Source organism: Odocoileus virginianus, chromosome 34 (genome assembly GCF_023699985.2).
Source record: "Odocoileus virginianus isolate 20LAN1187 ecotype Illinois chromosome 34, Ovbor_1.2, whole genome shotgun sequence".
Taxonomy (NCBI): domain Eukaryota; kingdom Metazoa; phylum Chordata; class Mammalia; order Artiodactyla; family Cervidae; genus Odocoileus; species Odocoileus virginianus.
Window position 1 is genome coordinate 33,549,014 of NC_069707.1, and position 7,576 is coordinate 33,556,589.

Here is a 7,576-nt window from a genome sequence, read left to right on the forward strand (position 1 = left end):
ATTATGTGCAATTCTGTGGTAATGAACTTGAAAATCAAGAGAAACTAGATGTTTTCCTGGAAAAATAAAACGACTAGGGTAGAAAGATGCTATTTTACTTCCTATATTTTCTTCATGGGCACTGAGACTTCCTGCTATTAGGTTGAGACCATGAGACTGAGATCCCATCAAATGAGTGAGAATACAAGTGATATAAGCCATTTTCAGGGTCTGGCACCTAAACATATCCTGCTTGTTCCATTAGTCCTTCCATCTGATGATTTTAGAAGACACAGACTCCACAGAGCATAGCTACTAGCTATGCAGAGAGCCAGAGAGGGCTCTCTGACCCATCTCAAATTATGATGTGAGTCAGAATAAACTCTTACCATGTTAAGCTTCAAAAATTTAGTGTTTGCTTACTGCAGTGTAGCATAACCTGTTCTGACTAATACATTTACCACATTTGACCAAGAAGAATAGAAACTTGAACAGAAAAAAAACCCTTGTAAGCATTTGGAAAGATGACCATATGAAAAAGCATCAGATCTATTTTGATTTTCAACCAACATTTGAAAAACAAATATTATTTAATCTTAATACTAATATATTCATTTTAGTATTAATAATATTTAATATTTGAGGTTGTTTAGTTGCTCAGTCATGTCCAACTGTTTGCAATCCCATGGACTGTAGCCCAACTGGCTCCTCTGTCCATGGAATTTCTTGGGCAAGAATACTGGAGTGGGTTGCCATTTCCTTCTCCAGGGGATCTTCTTGACCCAGGGATGGAACCCATATCTCCTGCATTGGACTTGAGGTAGGGTGAAGGCTCAGTTCCTTCATAAACAATAGATATTCTAAAAGTTAAAGATCTCAACCAGTAAAGATTCTTAACGTGGTACTCTCTAAGACAAAGACTGTGTGTGCTTTATATATTCTAAATGTATTACCTTGATACCTTTTGAACATATATAATTGTATCCTCTTTAATTGCCTTTTCCAAATTTCCTTTTGGTAAGGTCCACCTTCTCTGCCTCTTAGGAACCTTAGGCATTTATCATATGTTATTGCATATGAGTCAGACTTTATCCCTTAACATATGCAAAAGCATTATTTTCATATCCCAGCTTAATTGAGAAATACAAAGGAGCTTAGTATATTAATAGCTAAAGTACACAGCCTCTATTACATATGCAAAGGATTCAGAAGACTAGTGAACTGAAGTGTAAATAAAAACACAATTTAAGCAACTTCTCATTATTTTTCATTGCTCTAGAAATTTTAGTTGTTGGATCTCTCATAAGAATTAAACTAATGGTCTCCATAACTATTTTTGTGAATTCCACAGGAGACAAATGAAATTTTACAAGTAAAACATAACATGTGCAACAGAAGTTATTTATTATACTTTCATTTTCCTAGTTTAGTAAAAATATTTAATCATGGGCCTACATGTGTTTTCACAGAATTGTAAAATCAGAGTATTTGACCTTCAAGAGAATGGAGATATATCCAATATTTTTCTGATAACAGAAATGTAAAGAAAATGTACTCTCTTTTTCTTAAGAGTCAAAATCTTTAGAGGGATCCTCAGGCCTTCCCTGAGCTAGAAATGTGGATTTTTCACTGCATTCATTACAATGTTCTTTGGGCATTCTCTGTCATATCTAAACCTCAGTGATAGAAACATTTAATCTGACACTGACACTATCACAATCTACACACAAAAGAAAAAAAATTGAGATCAGCCATAATAAGAAGCACCAATAATATCTGGGTTTATTTTGTTGGGATAAGTGCACACACACACATACACTCACACACACATGCAACCACCCCAGTAGGGAGTTAAAGTGTCACTTCAGCAGTACTGTTCTGCTGTGAACCGCAAACCTCAGCCCCTTGGAAAATCTTGCCCTGCTCCCAGCATGTTCTTGTGATTTCCAGAGAGTGCGCACAGGTGCCCAGGTGCCGGCCCAGGCGACACCCACGTGGCAGCCCCCAGGCCCCAGTGCTGTTTCCGCAGAGCTTGACTGCTTTTGATTCTCAAGACACTGGATGAAGCCTTCAAAACTCCACGCTGGGTGCAGGCCAACAGAAAGCAGCAAAGGGAGCTGTCTTCCTGTTTATCTTCCATTTGCTGTGGGCACTCTCTCATGGGTGTTCCCAGGCTGTGCAAAGTCTTGACTTGGGCAGATCCTCGCACTTTGCCTACTGTCCTGTTTCCCAAGACAAGCCCCAAGCCCATGGAGGTGGAGCAGAACAGATGCAGGACGACACCCTCGGGCTCAGAATGGCTGCAGCCTCTCACCCTGAGGTTTTGTCTTACAGGCAAATTTGTTTCTCACAACTCCCTTTTCCCTGAGAATGAATTATTTTCTAGGAGGTTCCTTCATTCCCCTAAGCAAACTGAAAGAAGTCCAGAAGGCCACCTGCCAGTCCCTTAAGCCTGCCTAGACTTGCTTACATCTCAGGAGGAGACACACAATCCCAGAGACAGCTCTCCCACCATATTCACACTCAGATCCCACTTGTCGCTTAGGAAAGTGGGATCGTGTTTATATGCACCGTCTTTACTATGTTTTTTAAAACATAATACTATGTCACCCATGTTTTCTATGTCATTAAAAAACATGATGTTTCAGTCCTACACAGAATTCTATTTTATGAACACGCCATCATACATTTAACTGAATTCCAATTGCTAGACATAGACATTTCTAATTTCCCTGTAAAATACAATTGCAGTGAACATTCTTTAATAAAATTTCTGCATTTCCCCATGGTTACTTTCTTTTTTTTTTTCCATTTATTTTTATTAGTTGGAGGCTAATTATTTTACAATATTGTAGTGGTTTTTGTCATACATTGACATGAATCAGCCATGGATTTACATGTATTCAAAAATATGGAACGCTTCACGAATTTGCCTGTCATCCTTGCACAGGGGCCATGCTAATCTTCTCTGTATCGTTCCAATTTTAGTATATGTGCTGCGAAGCGAGCACCCCCATGGTTACTTTCAAACAATAAATAACAACAAATGGAAATATTTTGTCTTGATCTGTACACCAAGTTGTCTTCCAGAAAGTTTGAAATAATCTTTATTTCCAGCAGTGTATGAAAGACTAATTCACTATGCTTTAGCCAGTACTGATTACTATAATTTTTAATTTTTTTCAAAGGGCTAGGAAAAAAGTATCTTATTTAAATTTATATTTCTTTCAGTAAAAACAAGTTTCAACATTTTCCCCCTGTAGTTATTGCTGTTTTATTTTTTCTTTTGTTAAAAAACATCTTTTCATATTTTTAAAAAACCTTGTATCTAACATCGCCAATGTTCTCCACAACAGTTAAAAAAATTCTTTAAATATAAGGGAAAATAAAGGTGCACATAATTTTTTAAAAAAATCTTAATCACCACTTTATGATCTGGTTTAAGAAATGAAAAATTAACAATCCAGTTATGTCCCCATGGACCCCTCTTGACCACACTCCTCTCCTTCTCAATGCCTCCCCCCAACCCAAAGGTAAAGTTTACACATAAAACACACACACACACACACACACGTGCATGCATGCCCCCAAATCATACATTTATGTATCTACAGGAACATATTTTAAATATCATCATTTTCATAAACAGTATTACACCTTTTATACTCTTGTTATTGAAAATATCAAATATCATATAAAGGTTGTTAGAATAAGGAACCCATTATGCATCTTTAACAATGATCAAGTCATGACCAATCTTACTTCATTTATACCCTAAAGCCACACACCCCACCCCTGTATTGTTTTGAAGCAAACTTCAGACATCTGCAAATGTCTCACAATGTATCTTTAAAGTGTAAAGACTCTTTCCAAAGCACACACACAATATCATTGTCATACTTGAAAACATGAACAATAATATTTTTATCAGAAAATATAAAGTATTCCAATTTCCAGTTGCCTTATACTTTTTTGTTAAGCTTCTTTATCAGGATCAAAGTCAAAATCAAATCCACACATTGTGATTAGTTTCATACTTTTTATTCATTTTTATATTGAAGTTTTCATCTTTTTCATTGATTTTTAAGAATTACTCATACAGTATACATATTTCCCTATTACATGGTTGATACTACTGTGATGTTTGCCTTTATAGTTCCTGAAGTTTTTGATCTGTAGAAGTTATTTTAAAAATTTTGATGATCACCTCAACTTTTTCCTTTTTGAGATGTTTCTTAGGAAGATCCTTTTCATCCCAGGATCAGATTTTCATCTATATTTTGTGCTGATTAATTTTAATACTTTTGTTTTTATATTTAACTCTTTTCTATATGTACAACTTAAAATTATATTTATTATATTATGAATTAGTGCTGTAACAGGACTATTTCCAAAAATAGCTTCTTTGTAGGGACATCCTCAGTTTTCAGATGAAGAAACTGACTCTTGTGGATATTTTATTACACAACCAAATAAAGCCTAGAATTTAAACCTCCCCCATCTTAAGCTAAGTCCATTACTCTTATCTCTTCTTATTTTTCTTTCCAAACCATAAAGAAATGGGTGAGGATCTGAATGATCTGAAGAATTTCTCGGCTATAGGGATTTAAAGAGCAACTTGCTTGAGGTGAACCAACTAACATACCAACCCAGAAGAAATCATTATTTTCCAGAACAGGAAAGTTTTCCTGGAAAACAGGAAACAGTTTTCCATCCAGAAAACTGAAGGAATATTACAGTGTTCTAGATCAGGGTTTGTAATAGAGTCAGATATAAAAAACATACCTTCTATTCCAGTGTTTGGTAAAACAGTATGAAAGTCTCTCAAAAATCTAGTTAATAACACTAACCCTAAATCACTGCTTATGTGCCAAGGGCTTATTCTGAGGGCTTTGCATGCAGTGATTCACCAAAGCCTCACAGTATCTCTGTGATGTGTGTCCTTTCTTTGAAATCTCCAATTTACAGGTGGGGAACTGAGGCATGGAGAAAATAAGTAACTTATACAAGTTTTATAAAGAGATAACAAGCAGTAAAGCTAGGATTGGAACTTTGGCAGCCTGGTTTTAGAATCTGCACAACCTGCTTCTTACAGTAATTGCATGGTCCAAAGGCAGTGGTCACAGGTGCTAATCTGGCATAAATAGGCTTTGGAGCAATCTCGCATTCTCCACACCTGGCAGATGTATTTAGTGGTATCATACCAAGAAGACATATTCTGATAATCTGATTTCAAACAATGCTATGTCTTCCAACTGCCTAACAGTTTACATCCACACTCTTTTCTTTTAGAATTGTTCAGTTGCTCAGTCATGCCTGACTCTTTGTGACCCCATGGACAGCAGCATGCCAGGCTTCCCTGTCCTTCACTGTCTCCCAGAGTTTGCTCAAACTCATGTCCATTGAGTCAATGATGCCATCCAACCATCTCATCCTCTGTTGCCCCCTTCTCCTCCTGCCCTCAATCTTTCCCAACATTAGTGTCCAACTCCTTGTGACCCCAGGGACTATAACCCGCCAGGCTCCTCTGTCCATGGAATTTTCCAGGCAAGAATACTGGGGTGGGTTGCCATTTCCTCCTCCAGGGGATCTTTCCAACACAGGAATGGAATCCAAGTGTCCTGCATCTTCTTCATTGGCCGTGTATTCTTTAACACTGAGTCACCTGGGAAGCCCATATACATACATGTATGTATGCATAAATTCAAGGACACCTTTGATCATCTCTACAGAAAGCAGGTCTCTAAGGAAAAACAATCAGAAACATAGAGACCTTTAGCTACAAAAGTAGTTAAATAATGAGACTAAGAGTGACAGAGAAAGAGAAGAGAGAGTGACACATAAGGCTGACAGTCTTATTGTGACCTCTAAGATACAAGGCTTATTATAGGCAATGAACTATATTTTTTGAAGTTTGAATTTTATTTTGATCAAAAGCAGCTATTTTCTCAAGCAACTCCAGCCACAGCCTTTTTGGTCAAAAGACCAAATGGCTGGCTGCTCATGTACTGTTGAATGTCTTAGTATGTTTGGCCAACTGAGCGCAATAGGAAAAAAGTCACAAGTCAGCCGTTTTTGCTCCTGTATCAGTAGAAGAAATAAGCTTACATAAGGAGCCCTTGAGATCAATAGGAAGAGCCTGTTATAACGCTGCAGCCCAAAGCCACATTTTGCACTGTCTTTTCACGGAGCTGCTAAACTTAAAAAAAAAAAAAAAAAAAAAAACACTATAGAGATTACTCACTGAGAGCAGAGAGAAAGCAGTTACACTATGTACAACATTCTAACCACGAATGCCAGGTAGCACCCACTGAATTTCAAGCTTGACTAAATCACACATTTCAGTAAAGACCCTCTTCCCTCCAAAGCCTGTGGCTGAATTATCTGGAGGAAGCTATGGCTGCCAAAACCCACAAAGACTGTGATATATTTAAGCATCAAATTCCAACCTGCCATTTCATATCAAGGTAGCAAAGTAGTGTCAACACTGGGGCTTCCACAAATTTGTGCACAAGTCTGCAGCAGCTTATAGCCAGATATAAGGTGAAGGTAGTGGGGAGGAATATGGCATCCGATAGCAGCTTCTCCTTTGTATAAATAGGAATGTTCTGGTAAACTCGAGGAAACCACTTAATTTCCTGCGTCTTGACTCCTTACCCACAAAGCAGGATAGTTTAATGAGACATTAATTCATGTCTATTCTCACTTCAAAGGAATAAATGGGTAATTTCCAAGCACTTAATGCCAACATTTTGTATTCTGAGTTTGTTGCCCAAGGTGAAATGAATAGCTTTTCTGTGTCTGAGAAGTCTTCTTAAATGTATCTTCACTTGGATCTTTGGTGGGAGGGAGTTGGTTCTGCCCAAGGTATGGGAGTTGGGGTGGGTGGGAAAGGATGGGTTCTAACACTTGGACAAGAGGGTGATGGACGGTTGAGGGAAAGACTCAGCCCTAGGGCAGAGTTGAATTCCCAGTGGTTGAGAAGATAGAGGAGTAGTGAGACTTCAGTGTGGTGAAGATGAGTATCCTGTTACTACCCGGCCCAGGATATAGCAAGGCCAGCATGTGGAACTTAGGACTGAACACTCAGGGCCACGACTTCAGGACCAAAGCAAGCATCACAGTGGTCAGGGGCAGCGTGGAGAGAGAGGATGTTGAGCTGTGTTGAGATGAGTTCAGTTGCTCGGTCATGTCTGACTCTTTGCGACCCCATGTACTGCATCATGCCAGGCCGCCTTGTCTATTACCAACTCCCGGAGTTTACTCAAACTCATGTCCATTGAGTCGGTGATGCCATCCAACCATCTCATGCTTTGCCATCCCCTTCTCCCGCCTTCAGTCTTTCCCAGCATCAGAGTCTTTTCAAATGAGCCAGTTCTTGGCATCAGGTGGCCGAAGTATTGGCGTTTCAGCTTCAACATCAGTCCTTCCAATGAATATTCAGGACTGACTTCCTTTAGGATGGACTGGTTGGATCTCCTTGCAGTCCAAGGGACTCTCAAGAGTCCTCTCCAGCACCACCGTTCAAAAGCATCAATTCTTCAGCACTCAGCTTTTTTTTTAGTCCAACTCTCACATCCATACATGACTACTGGAC

The 7,576-nt window shown here is 38.6% G+C and overlaps 1 non-coding gene across 1 annotated transcript; it reads right to left on the reverse strand.

The window, feature by feature from the left end:
• Positions 1–2,884: 2,884 nt before the first annotated feature.
• LOC139033060 (U6 spliceosomal RNA) lies at positions 2,885–2,990 on the reverse strand. The gene has a single exon (XR_011485697.1). It is a non-coding gene; the product is annotated as a U6 spliceosomal RNA (small nuclear RNA).
• Positions 2,991–7,576: the final 4,586 nt, after the last annotated feature.